Source organism: Somniosus microcephalus, chromosome 3, assembly GCF_052327205.1.
Source record: "Somniosus microcephalus isolate GS21.2 chromosome 3, FLI_Smic_1.0, whole genome shotgun sequence".
NCBI lineage: Eukaryota > Metazoa > Chordata > Chondrichthyes > Squaliformes > Somniosidae > Somniosus > Somniosus microcephalus.
The window spans coordinates 255,107,118-255,124,554 of record NC_140989.1 but is presented as its reverse complement, the minus strand read 5'-3'; the positions used below and the strand labels follow the sequence as shown (position 1 = coordinate 255,124,554).

General features: G+C 48.0%; 1 long non-coding RNA gene and 1 pseudogene across 1 annotated transcript in view; one reads left to right on the top strand and one right to left on the bottom strand.

Annotated features, from left to right (window-relative positions):
• LOC147121852 (procollagen galactosyltransferase 2-like) overlaps positions 1 to 17,437 on the top strand; it is a 156,940-nt pseudogene that overhangs the window by 46,470 nt on the left and 93,033 nt on the right.
• LOC147121853 (uncharacterized) overlaps positions 3,342 to 17,437 on the bottom strand; it is a 33,712-nt gene continuing 19,616 nt past the window's right edge. Inside the window, exon 2 of the long non-coding RNA XR_015077632.1 lies at positions 3,342 to 9,869. This is a non-coding gene — a long non-coding RNA (uncharacterized LOC147121853). The remainder of the gene's footprint in view (positions 9,870 to 17,437) is intronic.

The following is a 17,437-nucleotide window of genomic DNA, read 5'->3' as shown; positions in this document are numbered from 1 at the left end:
CCAAAGTGGAAAACTGGTCTATTTCAGCACCACCATTCGATGAGTGCCCAAATGAACTAAACTCTCCATGAGCAGCTATGTGAGAACTGAATGGTGGAGATGTGGGGATTGATTGATAATCTGGAGTTAACATTGGAAATCAGAGATTAGTTGGGTTGGGTAGAATCTACAAATGGGTAGATTGTAATTAGATCAGTGGGCATAGAGGGCTGAGTGGCCTTGTAGTAATCTATCTTTTCTTTTATTCTCATGTAAGTTTTTTTTTTAAATGTCAAACGTGCACAGCGCAGAAAGGTTTAGCAATCCACTGTAAGCTCCTTTTTCGCTTTAGTTACACAGTGAACCTGTGATTGAAGGCTACTTTTTACACATTGCCCTACAGATTACATAATTTCTCCAAAGAACACAATAGTTAAACTCCTAATCAGAACGATTTCTGCTTAAGAACATGGGATGTTTTATTTATTATTTGTTTCAGTAGCGTACAATTCATGTCAAGCATTATTTGCCGTGATTATCGTGGTGCCATAGCTGGAGTGTAATCCTGTGATCTAGGGTCATCATGTACCTGTTGTTCCAGAATTGACCTTTTGTGTCCCCATCAATATCCCACAGTCACATGAATTAACATAAAGATCAGGATTGTTTGTTTTCCAGTTTTCTCCTGGAATCAGTCATTCAATGCAAGTTCCACAGTTCCTGGCAGCTCTTCAGTACCATAGCCAAGTAGTCATTCTTCATTTTGACAGCGAGCATCAGCAGGCTGTTTGATCATGGAGAACACAACTAACCAAGGCTGACCCTGTCTTCGCCTGACATCCACACTTTTCAGCAGGGACACTGGATAGAAGTGAGAGCCTCAGATGATTTTTCTGCCTCTCGCTCACCCAGAGGAATTAGGCCATTTGTAGAATCCCTATTTTGATCAGCTAATTTAGCACAGAATGGGGATTGAAGATGGGAATTTTCTGGTCCGGGTGGTTCCTTAACACACTAGGCAGTGCATTTACCCCATAAGCCATTGGGGGAGCCCCAAATAAGATGATGGCTTTGTTCTCAACATTGTTTAGTTGGAGGAAATTGCGGCTCAGTAACAGGGATAGTGCACCATGGTCTGTCACAGAGGATGTCATTTGTGACTTTGGTTAGAGCCGTTGAAGTGCTGTGGTAGGGGCGGAAACCTAATTGGAGATATTCAAACAAGGATTTGCAGGAAGGTGGGTACGGATTTGGGAGATGGCAACACATTTAATGACCTTGGAGAGCAAAGGGAGATTGGAGATTGGTAGAAGTTTGTAAGGACAGATGAGTCAAGGGTCGATTTTTTGAGGAAGGGCGGGTGATGACAGCTGGTTTGAAGGAGAGGAATAGTACTTGAGGAAAGTGAACCATTCGCAATCAGCTAGCATGGTGGGGGGCAGGAAGGAAAGTTGTGTGGTTAGCGGTTTAGTGGGAATGGGGTGCAGGTGGTGGTTCTCATGGACGAGATGAACTCGGAGAGGACATGAGGGGAAATGGGAGAGAAACTAGAGAGAAGTGAGTTCAGGAGTAGGGCAGGGGAACCTAGGGGGAGGTTTGCCTTTGGGTAAGGGGAAGAGAGAGAAGCAGCAGAGATAGCTAAACAAATGGTCTCAATCTCAGTGACAAAGAAGACCATGAGCACTTGTTGGAGGTGACTGTGGAGGGGGCAGGGAAGAGGGGTTTAAGGAGATGGTTGGTAGTGGAGAAGAGAAGCCAGGGGTTATCTTTGCTTTTGGAGTGGTGGGAGGTTTTGGCAGAGGTGGTGAGGCCCAATAGCACTTAATGTGGTTGAGCAGTTTGGCAACACAACTTTATAAGGCTCAGCGCACAACACATCAACATACAAATTACAACTATTATTATTATCCCTTGCATCATCCACGCTCCCCACCCGGTTTTCCCTAGCAACCAATCAAGCCATCCCCCTGTGCTTGTGGGTTGATGGAGCTTCTTTATTTCTTCTTGGATATGATTTGCTAGGCTCGTGATATTCTCGGAGCTACCTGGGACATATGTACAGCAGTCTGTCCCGATCAGGGCACAGGTGCCTCCTTGCGCCGCCAACAGATAATCTAGGGCCATCCTATTCTGTAAGGCGGTGGTCCGGATCGCCACCATTTCGGCACTCATTTCTCTCAGGGACTCAGCTGTATCGTTGGCTATTTGTTCGAGCACTGCTGCCATGTTTATGGATTCCCTTGCTATTTTTCCTGTTCTGTACCAGGGGAATGCTATAGCCCAGAATCTTTCGGTTTCCGTAATAGCTCTCTTAACACGCTTGGCTGGTTGCCATAACAACTGGTACCCATAGTGGTGGGTTTGGGAGGATAAATGATGGATGTATGGTACTACGTATCCTATATAGCATGACCCAGTCCAGGTTCATGGAAGCCATGGATACGCCTTATATCCGCAAATGAAATAGGTATTATTATAGGCCTCAAATTTGTTCCAAAGTTGGTACATGATCCCAGGTATTCCCCTCCAGGGTAGATTGCTAGTCCGGTTTAGCACTTCGGATAAATTAAACGTTCCCACGTAGGGCCATTCTAGGGCACCTGGTGGTTTAGTACTGGTTTTGGTTAAAGTGTAATTATACTTGCACTTACTCCATCCAACCACTAACCCTGTCTCGTCATAGTTTACCAAGCAGACTTCCCCCTCTGCATTGTTTAGTTTTCCCCCTGTGCTGACTAATAGCTCTTCTGGATAACTTCGATTATCGTACTGGGGATGAAACCATCCTTTAAAGTTCGTGGGGTTATACCCTGCCTGTTTCCACTCATGTTCCAGCTGACCTGGATTCAAGCTATTTTGGGTTTGTATGGTATCCTCCTTATTCCAGGTGGTATTAGAGTATAATAACCACCCTACCATCTCCTCTACCTTAAAGGGGATAGGCCTTAATGGGATTCCTCCCCCTGTATGGGTGGGCACATGGGCGCACACCCAGCAGGAGCTTTGGCCCATTTTTTTCGCATAGACATATGACATATACAGAAAGGTATTTACATGCAATCCTCTCTCTTTACGTAAATGGGGTACCGCACTTCCCGTGACAATATAAAATAACGCCATTACCCATAATACTCTAAACATGATTAATATATCACTACAGTCCAGTCTTTACAGGAATTTTATGACAAAGGGTATGCAGATCACCTGTAAAACAGATTCAGAAAGTAGCCAGTCAGTCGTCTTTATATACTTTCAATTGTGTCCAATGCTTCCATACTCCTGATGTAAGCCCCCAAAGTGTGGACTAAGTGATATACAAAGTCGACAACACTGGCTTGTTGTAAGAAAGACAGACCCAATAATTGAAGTAAAAACGGTTTATTCAGGCCTGGGGAGCTATGGCTCTTGCGTCCCGACACAAGGCTCCAACTCCCCCGAATCTCTTGAGGTTTACACAGTTATACACATATTCCGAGACCTCCTATTCCAGAGGTCCAATCGATTTAAAAGTCTATACATTAATCACTAACTAGGTGTGTCTAACTGCTACAAGGTAACCAATAACATAAGTTTCACTTTTCACTGCAGGGGCCTGTGGACCCTCTGATTTCTTGGAAATGAGTCATCAGGTCATGTGATTTCTGAGAAACGAGTCCCTCTCTTGACCACTACTAAGTTTCGTTTTTCCAGAAAAGGGTTATGTCAGTGTCTCTTTTTGTAAGTTTCATCTCTCTAAACTGGTATGGTCATTTCTGCAATTAAACATACGAGTAATTAGTACATTTCATCTTTAAACATTTTGCTGCGCAATTGCGTTCTACTAAACGTGCCCTGTTACGCTCATTTTTAAATCTTACTTCAGTCCCTCCTTTTGACCTTTTGGACAATTGTTCCAAAACAGGTCAACATGTATGTCCACTGCCTGGTGTCTGCCAGAGCGTGCACTCCCTGGCCTTCTACCAGTCTAGGTTATACATGTATATATCCTATCAATTTGGAGGCCGACTTCCCCCCCCTGTGGTATGGTGGTCTTTCCTTTACGGTGGGCTTTCCTTTAGGGTGGTCTTTCCTTTATGCACTCCTTCCGGTGTAACCATTCCCGGGGCCCCTTAGACCCTGCATTAATGGTTTAGGCTTTCTGCTCAAGCTTGTCCCTCATTCCCACGTGGGGTGTGTGACGTGCCAATTCGAGACTGTCATCACACACCAATCCTCATTCACCACCCTCCTTCTGCCACCCTCCATCTTACGGTTGGCCGGCCCGGTCTTTAATTACCATGCCCAATTAATCCCATATAATTTCAGGGCTTCCCATCGCGTCTTACACCATTTGCCTTGGAGAGGCGGGGGAGTTGTCCATTCTTAACATCGCTACCTGCCCCTCCTCAGGCTCTACTTCTTTCACCGCACCAATTTCAGCCTTACTCATTCTGGCACAAAGGCACTGGAGAAATAAAAATACACAATATATCAGAATAACAATCAAGAGGAATATCATTATGCCTTGTATCACTGAGGCGCCCACAGTCCCCGACCATCCTGGTCCCCAATTATCAAAATATGAGGAAGTGGGTGAGTTTCCTCTAATGTTGTACTAATGTCTTTTTGTTGTTTCTTTAAGCCTTCTTCTATTTTATGATAGTACTTTAAAATTTCCTTTGTTTCCTGCCGTAACTTCTGCCAAGCTTCCTCTAACTTAGGAATTGCCTTGGGCTCTGGTATGACATAAGTTTCAACCCTTTTTAGTAAGTCTCATATTATCAAATGACCAGGTTTTCCTATCTGTATAGGTATCTTTAGACCAATACAACGGTTTGGTTGGGGAATGGTATAAGCCATATCTTGATATTCATATTTCTGTTCAATTGTGGTGACACAACAGGTCCCATTGTTCCTTGATGCTACCCAGGTCCGGTGTATCCCCTTGGGTGAACCTCGAGGGTGCAATTGGTAATTTTCGCAAATCCGCACTCGGATGTGTCTCCCTCGGTGGGGCGTGAGTGCACACCCATGTCCTTGCCTTGTGGTGGCACCTGTCCACTACCACCCCCCTTTAGGTTTCATTCTTCTGTTTATTATCTTCATCCCTTTCCCAAAGCACCTTGGTAGGGACATCATGATATTTAACCAACTTTCCCTTTGTACTTCTCCTATATTAATCACGTCGTATCGGAGTTGTCCCCCTTCTGGGAATTGTGGGATGGCCAGTACAAAGCCAATCATCTTAGTCCATGGGGTCAGACAATCGCCTGCCCGGTATACTTGTCCCATTTTACATCCCTTGTATAGGCTTTTATTTGTGTCAATCCAAGGTTCCAGATCCTTATTAGTAATCCAATCAGGGATCTGTCCATTATTTATTTGCCTCATGTTATGCTGAGCATTCGACAATATCCATGAGCCCTACGTGGCACATATTAGTTCCTTATCGGTTTGGCGAGAAGCATTATTAAGTCTATCAATAATTGTATTGATTGTTTCTGCATGGGGGGCTACTATCTCTTCCACCCCCGACAATTGCATTATTGTTTGGTTTCCCTGCCAGTGTCAATTGCCGGCTATTTCCAGTAGCTTGTTTTAGTAACTTCTCTATTTTTGCTTGTAATTCTTCTACTCCTTCATTTACTCCTTCTATATCCAAGCTATTAACTGTTGCTAACCCGGCCGCATACCCTGCTCCGGTCGCTTCCAATACTCCCCGTTTCTTACATCTTTGTAAGACAGGTTTTTCCTGTGGATCCTCTAAGTGTTTTACCCACAGGGAGTTCCAGGTTTGTTTTGTATCTCAAAAGTACTCATATTAATGGCAAGCTTAGTAACTCTATGTGCTACACTAAAATACACCTCATCCTGTGTTCTCCTTATTACTAATCCCCCTCGATAATGGCAATACTTATATTTATCCCTAGAATCAAGGCGAGGACGCTCCATCTCATTCCGGATGTCCAATGTTCCTGTAATTACAAAAAGGGGGCTGGTCGTCACCAGCCAGTTAGAATTATTCTGCTCTTATCCATTTTATCAGTTCAAAATGCTGTACATCTGCTGCATTTCTTGTTCTGTGGCTCTGTCCCCAGACATACCTGAAGATGCAAACTATGGCATATAATATTATCATCATACACAGCCTATTATCATTGATATATGTAGTAACTCCCCTTCCCATTCTTTATATCTTCTAGTATACTCCTCACTCTGTCAAAAAGGGCACCATCTCTGGTTTACTCATTGTCTTTCTTATATATTTTTAACTGAGTCCAGTGTTTCCACCTTCCTTTACCCGTTCCAGACCCATCTACATGAGCACATGTGTCATTATTCATTAATACTTCATAAGGTCCTGACCATCTGGGTGCTAGCACTAGTTTGGCTGGTATTATTTCTGCTATCACTTTGCTATCTATTGCTAAGACCTCCTTCTGGTCGTCCCGTGTATCCTGTTCTCGATCCCGTATAATCTGTTGGTCTTTGGCCTCATGCCTCTAACTATCTGTCCAGATTTATCTTTGGGTAACAGGACAGCTTCCCAAGCAGTCTCCCTGCCGTTTGAGACGGTGCTGCAATTAGTTTATAAAATAACTTCCATTTATCAAATCCTAATTTTCCTTCTATCACTGTGGGGAAATATTAACTCAACATTAAGAAACTTAAATTTAATAATGTCCAATATCTTTAAATTCTATTCAGTAATACTGAACTTGTTGCTTGGTGAACTCAAACAGCTGTCAGTGGAAAGGGTTAACTCCTTCGCAGGCTTTTGAAGGTGGAGCTAAACATTATTGCGTCACTTCACGCAACCCAAAAAACATCCCTGACTGAAAGACAGTTGTGGTTTCACACTTTGATTCAACATGAACATTTGGGCTTCATTGGTCAGATTCCCTCTCTCAATTGCTCGTTTAGCTGCCCATCCTCTTGTGTGCTTTAATTTATTATTATGCACTCTTTGGGTAGGAGAGAGGTTCCTACTAATTCCTTGGTTATATTCTTGTCTCTTACGGGTCCTCCTCCTGGTGTCATATATCCCTGCCTACTCCCGCTATCATGTAATCAGACACCACCCCAAAGGCATTCCGACTATCTATATAGGTTTACACTTTTTCCTTTGGCTACCCCCCTTTGATCAAATCCTGTATAGGCTGGGCCATTTCTACTTTGTTTCCCGGGCCTGCCTGTTTGTTTGACTTATAATCTGGGGGCCAGTACACTTCATTCGCTTTAGGGTCGACTAAAGCTCCTACTTCTCGCAGTATATCTATCCCTAGGATTGTTCCTTCGGTGTTCTCGCATACCCACAACTGTGTAGGTATTATTATACATCCAATTTCTAGTAAGACTGTTTCGCTCTTATAAGCCCTGATTCTTCGTCCACCGATTCCTGCTATACTAACTGAAAGTTTCGTTCGGGGCAAGGGTAAGTCTGTCAATGCGATTGTGGCTCCTGTGTCTATTAACATTTTGCACTGTCGGCCCCCTACCAATGCGTCAACAAACATCCTCGGATCCCCCTCCCCTCTCTGGCGCAGTCCCTTCCTGCTGCCATCCCTAGAAGCTTGCGAGCAATCAAAGCACGCAGCCAGTCCTAATGCCCCTCCCATCTGTTTTTGGGCATTTGTCTCTTCCCTTGTGTCACTATGTATCCTAGGTCGACTACTTCATCCTTCCCTACCTATACCTTTCTAAGGTTTAACTCTAGTCCCGCCTTCTATAAGGCTTCCAGTACTATAGTCAATTAAATATTGTAGAGGGACCTGCCACTATCGGATATTCTTGCGGAGTTGAGTTATCTTATTCAATTTGGACTACACCAATTTACATCAACCAGAATTTCACTGTGGCCACAATGAAAGTCTGGTTTTAATAGGTTAATTTACCTCATAACTCCAAGGTTAGATCTTAGACTGAAACTTAACCTTTCATTAAACAAACTTTTTGTTGCTCTTCTCAGTTTTTACACTTCAGCTTAACTCAAATTGTAATAGGTTTTTTTCATTCTGAGGGCACAATCTTATTTGCACATTCTTAAACTTCCAAAATCCCAGACAAGACAAAGGGGTTAAATGCTTTTACTTTAACACAGAGAAGTGGGTGGAGTTACAACACACAGCAGACATTTCTTTTTCTTAACAGACAGATTTTCAGACAAAGGAATATTGTATCCTCTTAAACATTCCTAATCAGGAAAACATCCACACTCACACATTTTTATACAAACTGTAATTCCAGCATATGTCTAAGGTTCCTTTCATTCCTCTTGTTTTACTTGTCTCGGTACAGATGCTAATAACTTCCATGTTGGTAAAGCTTTAAGTTTATCTTTTCCTTCCTTTTTAAATCTGTGACTCAACAGCTTTCCCTAGTTTCCAAATCCCTGTTTGTTTTTTTTTTTTTGCTGGGGTTTCAAGTTGGTTCGCCTGCAAATTAGATCTTTTTCCTTCTTTATCTCTCCCTTCTGTTTCAATTCCTTACATTATCTGTTGCCTCTTTATCTTTAGCTCCTCCCCACCAAGCCTTTGGCTCTCTGCACTGTTTCTTTTTATTTTCCAGGAGTCGGGTTATAGAATCCAGGTCCCTTGAGGATTCTTCTTCCACCCTCTTAGTCATAACTAACTGCTATGTTTAATGCTTAATTCACGGTATTGGTGAATTAGGTTTGTACGCTACGTTGTTCGCCCCTATAGCGTCACCTTAGTTAGTTTCTTGCTTTCTGTTAGTCACTTCGTTTTGTTAGACACACACCAACCCTTTAGTTCCAAGGTTTCGGTACTGTGGGGTCTGTAGCTCCCGGCGTCCTACTTGATCCTGGCCGTCACATGGGACTACTGTCCTCTTAATTCAGGTTCAGGCTAGGTGCTGGGGACAGACCTCACCCTTGTCCGTTCTAACCTCTTTATGACCGTAGGGTTTTATCTCATTCACTCACCACGGTGCACCCATTCATTCAATTGTTGAGATTTCGCCGTCTCACGGATTTTAGGGAACTACCTGCCCCTAACTGAGGTATCACCGCCTCATGGTCCTTAGGGAACTACCTGCCCCAAAAGTTGGTAGGGAACTACCTGCCCCTACTGAGGTTTTCCGGCCTCATGGTCCTTAGGGAACTACCTGCCCCAAAGGTTGGTAGGGAACTACCTGCCCCTACTGAGGTTTTCCCGCCTCACGGTCCTTAGGGAACTACCTGCCCCAAAGGTTGGTAGGGAACTACCTGCCCCTACCCCTACTGCAGTTTACTTTTTAACCGCCTTCAATTAAAGGTGTCTTTCTTTTTATAGTTCTTTTATACGTCGATTCTGACTCAACGACTCGCCAGCGATTAACCCCTAATTTTACAGGTGGTAATTAAAACATACTCACCCGTCTTAGGTTAACGCTGTCCGAGAGTCTGGTTCAGAACGCATATCCTATCCTCGTCGCCAATTGATGTAAGCCCCCAAAGTGTGGACTAAGTGATATACAAAGTCGACAACACTGGCTTGTTGTAAGAAAGACAGACCCAATAATTGAAGTAAAAACGGTTTATTCAGGCCTGGGGAGCTATGGCTCTTGCGTCCCGACACAAGGCTCCAACTCCCCCGAATCTCTTGAGGTTTACACAGTTATACACATATTCCGAGACCTCCTATTCCAGAGGTCCAATCGATTTAAAAGTCTATACATTAATCACTAACTAGGTGTGTCTAACTGCTACAAGGTAACCAATAACATAAGTTTCACTTTTCACTGCAGGGGCCTGTGGACCCTCTGATTTCTTGGAAATGAGTCATCAGGTCATGTGATTTCTGAGAAACGAGTCCCTCTCTTGACCACTACTAAGTTTCGTTTTTCCAGAAAAGGGTTATGTCAGTGTCTCTTTTTGTAAGTTTCATCTCTCTAAACTGGTATGGTCATTTCTGCAATTAAACATACGAGTAATTAGTACATTTCATCTTTAAACATTTTGCTGCGCAATTGCGTTCTACTAAACATGCCCTGTTACGCTCATTTTTAAATCTTACTTCACTCCTTTACCCCTTATGTCTAGACAGGCACAGGTATCCCCACTGATTATGATTTCATATGGCCCACTCCATTTTGGGGCGAACCCTGGTTTGCTGGGCAGAGTTTTCACCATGACTTTACTACCCGCTGAGGGAACATAAGCCGTCATTGTGAGCTCTTTTGCCCGATCCTTGTCCTCCTGATTATCACGGACATTCTTTCGCATCTCCTTTAATTGAGTGCTAAGTTCCAGAACGTATCGTTTTAGTCTGTCTTTTAAAGGGCCTACATCGGCCCCACCTGTTATGATGCCTTCTGGCAATTGCATCGCCCTTCCTGTCATTAATTCATAAGGGGTCAAGCCTGTCGTTCGGTTTTCAGTGGCTCGCAGCTTCATTAGGATATTGGGCAATACTTCAGTCCAGGTTTTCCCCGACGTCTGCATTGCCTTTGCCAATGCATTTTTAAGGGTTCGGTTCATTCGTTCCTGTGGTAAACCACTGTTGTTAGTATTGTTGTTCACCACTGTTGTTAGTACTGTTGTTCACTGTTAGTACTGTTGTTCACTCTTGCATATTGTTGTACTTGTCTGTGCATGCCTCAGCTGACTCCGCCCCTGGCTCCACCCTCATGGCTGGATATAAAGGTGGCTGCTCGGCAGCCCCCGGCCCTTTTGGATACCAGGCAACCACAAGAGGCATGCTCTGTTCTTTGGTAATAAAAGCCTGTTTGTTACTTTCTCAACTTCCAGTCTTTTGTAGCAATTGATAGTGCATCAATTTTATTACCAAAGTTAAATGTTGGCTGCGAATGCTGATCAACCGATGGCGCAAAACGCTGAGCAGCAGGCGCTGCTGCGAGCCCTCAGACCAACATGCCTGGACCTAGACCCCCAAGAAGCGGGTTCGTCGACTAAATTCGCACAATGGCTGCATTGCTTTGAGGCGTATCTGGAAGCCTCGACCGTGACTCTTGATGAAAATAAACTGAAAATCCTGGCCTCGAAGGTGAGCCACCAAGTCTATACTTTAATCCAAGATGCGACGACCTACGCGGCGGCTATCGACCTACTGAAAGGGCAGTATGCACGCCCGGTTAACACAGTCTATGCCAGGCACCTTTTAAGATCTCGCAGACAGCAGCCCGGGGAATCGGTGGAGGCCTTCCTACGGGCACTGCGGGTACTCGGACGCGGCTGCGACTGCAAGGAAGTATCGGCCGCGGCACATGCGGAGGGACTGATACGAGACGCTTTCGTTGCGAGTCTAAGGTCCGACTACTCCCGGCAGAGGCTGCTGGAGAAGGGTGAAATAGACCTGACAAAGGCAGTGTCCCTCGCGCTCTCGCTCGACGCGGCCCACAGAAATATGGACGCTTTCTCCCCTAATCGCCCCGCGCCGTGGACGCCGCAATCTTGGGCCATGGGACCGCCACCTCCGACTGCTGCAGCGATGTCCAAGGCACAAAAGTGCTATTTTTGTGGCCAAGCTAAACACCCTAGAGCACGCTGCCCCGCGAAGAATGCTACCTGCTCCGGCTGCGGGAAGAAAGGTCACTACGTTAGCGCCTGCAAAGGGAAGACCGCTAACGCCAGCAGCGCCGCGTGTGAACCGTGGGTGCAGCCATCTTGCCCGCCATCTTGGGCTCCCCCAGCCACGTGGGGATCGGGACCGTGGGCGCTGCCATTTTGTCCGCCATCTTGGACGCCTCCGACTTCGGTTACGGGGGACCCGGACTCCACCACCGCCTCATCGGACGACCGCATCGACGCGCTTGAACATACGCTGGCTTCCGTGACGCTGGATCAATCTCTCCCGCATCAACTGTCCAGGTCCATGATGGACATTACAGTAAACGGCCGCGCCACTACCTGCCTTTTTGACAACGGGAGCACGGAGAGTTTTATACACCCCGACACGGTGCGCAATTACTCTCTCCCGGTCCTGCCGACGCGTCATCGCATCTCTATGGCTTCCAAAGCCCAGTCAGCGGAAGTCGGTGGCTACTGTATGGTGACTCTTTCAGTGCGGGGTACTGAATACAAAAATTTTAAACTTCTGGTCCTGCCCGATCTCTGCGCTGCCGTCCTACTGGGGTTTGATTTTCAGTGCCACCTTAAGAGTGTCACTTTAGCGTACGGTGGACCCCTCCCCCCTCTCACGGTCTGCAGCCAGCAGTTTTTAAATCGCCCGCCGCGCGCCATTTGCAGCCTCTCCACCCTTAAAGTCTCCCCCCCCTCCTTGTTCGCTAACCTCACCCGCGACTGTAAGCCCATCGCTACCAAAAGTAGGCGTTACAGTGCCGGGGATAGGGGTTTCATTAAATCCGAGGTAGCGAGACTCCTGAAGGAAGGGATTATCGAGAGCAGCAATAGCCCATGGCGAGCACAAGTGGTGGTGGTGAAGACTGGCGGAAAACAGCGCCTAGTTATTGACTACAGCCAGACGATCAATCGCTACACCCAGTTGGATGCATACCCACTCCCCCGCATATCTGACATGGTCAATCAGATAGCACAATACCAGGTGTTCTCGACGATTGATCTGAAGTCGGCATACCACCAGCTCCCCATCAGGGCTGAGGACCGCCAGTACACAGCTTTTGAAGCTGACGGTCGGCTCTATCACTTTCTCAGAGCTCCCTTCGGCGTCACCAACGGAGTTTCTGTCTTCCAACGGGAGATGGACCGGATGGTTGACCAGAACACGCTCCAGGCCACTTTCCCATATCTAGACAACGTCACCATCTGCGGCCACGACCAGCAGGACCACGATGTTAATCTAGGGAATTTCCTCCGGACGGCCCAGCGGCTGAATCTCACATACAACAAAGACAAATGTATGTTTCGTACTAAGCGCCTTGCTATTCTTGGCTGCGTAGTGGAGAACGGAGTCATCGGCCCAGACCCCGATAGAATGCGCCCTCTTATGGAGCTCCCCCTCCCCCACTGCCAGAAAGCACTGAAGAGATGCCTGGGGTTTTTCTCTTACTATGCTCAGTGGGTGCCCAACTATGCGGATAAAGCCCGACCCCTCATCAAGTCCGCCTCCTTCCCCCTGACAGCAGAGGCCTGTGCAGCCTTCACTCTCATAAAAAGCGATATTGCGAAGGCCACAATGCACGCTGTGGATGAGTCCCTCCCTTTTCAAGTGGAGAGCGACGCATCTGACTTTGCCCTAGCTGCAACCCTTAACCAGGCGGGGAGACCCGTGGCCTTTTTCTCAAGGACCCTCCAGGGCCCCGAGATTCGACACTCCTCTGTCGAAAAGGAGGCCCAGGCCATTGTGGAAGCCGTGCGACATTGGCGGCATTACCTGGCCGGAAAACGATTTACCCTGCTCACTGACCAGCGTTCAGTAGCTTTTATGTTTCATAATAAGCAGCGGGGCAAAATCAAGAATGACAAGATATTAAGGTGGAGAATCGAACTCTCCACCTACAATTACGATATCTTGTACCGGCCCGGGAAACTCAATGAGCCCCCAGATGCCCTATCATGTGGTACGTGCGCCAATGCGCAGGTTGATAGATTACAGACCCTCCACAATGACCTCTGCCACCCGGGGGTCACCAGGTTCTTCCATTTTATCAAATCCCGTAACCTGCCCTACTCCATCGAGGAGGTCAGGACCATGACCAGGAACTGCCAGATCTGTGCCGAGTGCAAGCCGCATTTTTATAGGCCAGACAGAGCGAGCCTGATCAAAGCCACGCGCCCCTTCGAGCGGCTGAGCATCGATTTTAAAGGGCCCCCCCCCTCCTCTGACCGCAATGTGTACTTCCTCAATATAATTGATGAGTACTCCCGTTTCCCATTTGCCATCCCTTGCTCGGACATGACCAGTACCACGGTCATTAAATGTCTGAATGACCTCTTCGCATTGTTCGGTTTCCCTAGCTATATCCATAGTGACAGGGGCTCATCTTTTATGAGCGACGAACTTCGGCAGTACCTGCTCGCGAGAGGCATTGCTACAAGCAGGACCACCAGCTACAACCCCCGGGGTAACGGCCAGGTGGAAAGAGAGAATGCGACAGTCTGGAAGGCAGTCCTTTTAAACTTAAAATCTAAGGGCCTTCCGACCTCCCGCTGGCAGGAGGTCCTCCCTGCGGCGCTCCATTCCATTCGGTCGCTGCTCTGTACACCCACCAATGCCACTCCTCACGAGAGAATGTTCTCCTTCCCCAGGAAGTCCACGTCGGGGATTTCGCTACCAACATGGCTGACTTCTCCAGGACCCGTCCTACTGCGGAAGCACGTGAGGACCCATAAGGCGGACCCCCTGGTCGAGAGGGTGAGCCTCCTCCACGCCAACCCGCAGTATGCTTACGTGGTGTACCCGGACGGGCGGGAGGACACAGTCTCCATTCGAGACCTCGCACCTGCGGGTGCTCCTGAAACACCCTCTTCGCCACCCACCGCTACTCCTGCCTACCCCCAGGACACAGTCCCCGCACGAGACCTCGCACCTTCGGGTGCCTCTGAGAGACCACCATCGCTACCTCCCATTACCCGCGCTCTGACCCCTGTAGACGGCATGCAGCAGCCCCAGGGTCCGCCACCTGCTACACCTCCTCTGAACGAGACACCGGGTTCAACGTTGGATGCTGCACCATCACCGCCGCTGCTGCGACGCTCAGGACGGCTTACAAGGCCGCCTGATAGACTTCAGTACACGAACTTTTAGTGCACTTCACCCCGCCGGACTCAATTCTAAACAAGGGGTGAATGTGGTAAACCACTGTTGTTAGTATTGTTGTTCACCACTGTTGTTAGTACTGTTGTTCACTGTTAGTACTGTTGTTCACTCTTGCATATTGTTGTACTTGTCTGTGCATGCCTCAGCTGACTCCGCCCCTGGCTCCACCCTCATGGCTGGATATAAAGGTGGCTGCTCGGCAGCCCCCGGCCCTTTTGGATACCAGGCAACCACAAGAGGCATGCTCTGTTCTTTGGTAATAAAAGCCTGTTTGTTACTTTCTCAACTTCCAGTCTTTTGTAGCAATTGATAGTGCATCAGTTCCACCATGCCTGAACTTTGAGGGTGGTATGGGATGTGGAATTTTTGTTTAATTCCCATTAATTGGCATACCATTTTTATGACACTCCCGGTAAAGTGGGTACCTTGATCAGAGTCCATTTGAATTGGTATTCCCCACCTGGGGATTACATCTTCAGCTAAGACTCTGGCAACCGTCAAAGCGGTGCAATTTCACGTGGGGAAAGCCTCTACCCAGCGGGTGAATTGGTCTATGACCACGAGGCAGTATGTTTTGCCGTGTGACGGTGGAAGGGGACCTGTGAAGTCTATTTGTATATGCTCCCAAGGCCCTCGCGGTCTTGGTTGATGTCCCATTTTGACCTTTATGGGTCGCCCGGGGTTATACTGCGCACAGGTGATACATCGATGGCAGTATCTCGCGATATCTCTTCCCATCCCCTTCCACCACCATTCTTTGCTGAGGCTTCCCATCATCGCTTCTCTCCCTGAGTGTACAAGCCCATGGTGGAGTTCTAATAGCGTATTTTGAATGCACTTGGGGGCCATTACCCTGTTATCCTTTCGCCAGACATTATCGCTTCCCCGCTTTGCGCCTTGTTCTTCCCACGTACCTTTTTCGACGTCAGGGGTGTCCTCATGGAGTTCGTCAATACTTATCTCGTCCTCGGAGCTGCTCACAGCGGCTATTGGTACTTCTTCGATCCTTTCTTGCTCTAGCGCCCTTTGTGCTGCTTGGTCCGCAGCCTGGTTCCCCTGGTGATTTAACCAGTCCGGGCTAGTCCGGTCCGGTTCCCTCTGATGTGCCTTAATCTTAATTACTGCTACCTGTTGGGGTTTGTCGCAAGCTTCTAGGAGGGCTTCTATCCTCAGCTGGTGTTTTATGGGATTGCCTCCCGTAGTAATGAATCCCCTCCTACCCCATGCAGTCATATAATCATGGACCACCCCAAAGGCATACCTACTATCTGTGTAAATGTTCACGATTTTATTCTCTGACAACTCTAGTGCCCTGGTGAGAGCCACTAGCTCTGCCACTTGGGCCGATAGGCCTCCATCAATCCGTCCTGACTCTACGGTTTTTAATTCACCATTAACCACCGCCCACCCCGTTCAGGGCAGCCCATCTATATACTTGCGTGAACCATCTACGTACAACGTCTCTTCCGCTGCCGCTAAAGGGGTGTCTTTTATCCTATCTTCTTCCAGGTTCATATCTACGTCCCCACAGTTGTGGGGCTCCCCAGTTCCCAGTATTCCTTCTGCCGGGTTCTCCCCCGTGTCTCTAACAATGGTTACTGCTTTACTCGGAGGGAGGAGGACGGCCTCCCACTTGGCACGTCTCATGTTCGAGACGGATCTTAATTTCCCGGTATTCAGTGGCCTAGAAATTCAGTGGGCCTTGCGCCCACTTAGCACCTAAAGAGGTCTTTTGCGCCGGCGGGGTGATAGCGTGGAAATTGAGTGCAGCGGTATTGGCGGCGGTAGCCGTTAGCGCTGCGCCGGGACCAATGACGTCATCGGTGTGCGCGGTGGCCCGTAACGCCCCGAAACCGCGCCGATCCCCATATTTATTTGCGGCCGCCTCCTCCGAAGCGGGCGCAAACAGCGACCAGAAAACGGGGCCGTCCTGCTGCCATAGTGGGGCGCTTTAAAGCGGAAGGTGCGGCCGGCCGCTTTTTCGGCGGCTGCCTGCCCGCACCTCCTTCCCCGGCCTCCTCCACCCCCTCCCGCGGCATTGCCGGCTGGTTTCTGTGGAGCCCGGCACTTCTCTGTTGTGCCGGGCTCTTTTGCCGGCACTCGCGATCGGGGCTCCGGCCGTTGCAGGCACCTCCCCCTTAAGAGAAGGAGGAGGCCTGCAGTACCGCAGCCTGCCGCACCGCATCGGGTGGCACTGCGGCAACTAGCGCGCCGATATTCAGTTGCAGCGCCCCAAACGGAGGCGGGCTCACCCTGGTATAGCGCCCACTTCCGAATTGGGGCGCAGAAGACGAATATACGGCGTGCGCTAATGCCTCCCCGCCCAGCGCTAACTTTTGGGCGCGAGCAAGCTGCCCGCGCCCAAGTGAATTTCTAGGCCAGTATCTCTACCAGAGTGTGTTTAGTGTGCAATATAATGTTTCCTGTCATTACTATCGGCTCACTAACCTTTACTGCCCAAGCCGCACAATCCAATGCAGCTATGCACCGGGAGAGCCCTGTGACTACCAGTCCCTCCGCTGTGGAATAGTAGGCGACGGGCCTTCTTTTATCCCCATGATCCTGTGTAACTACTGCTGTGTAAAACCCTTCTTCATTGTTGCAATGTATGTGGAAGTCCTTACTCATATCTGGCAGTCCTAGCCCTGGGGCTGATACTAGCTCAGACTTTAGTTGAGTATAAGCTTCCTCTTGTTCTGGTCCCCAATCTATCGGTTCCAACGCGGGTTTACCCCCTTTCACTAATCTTTGTATAGGTTCTGCTAATTTAGCGAACCCCG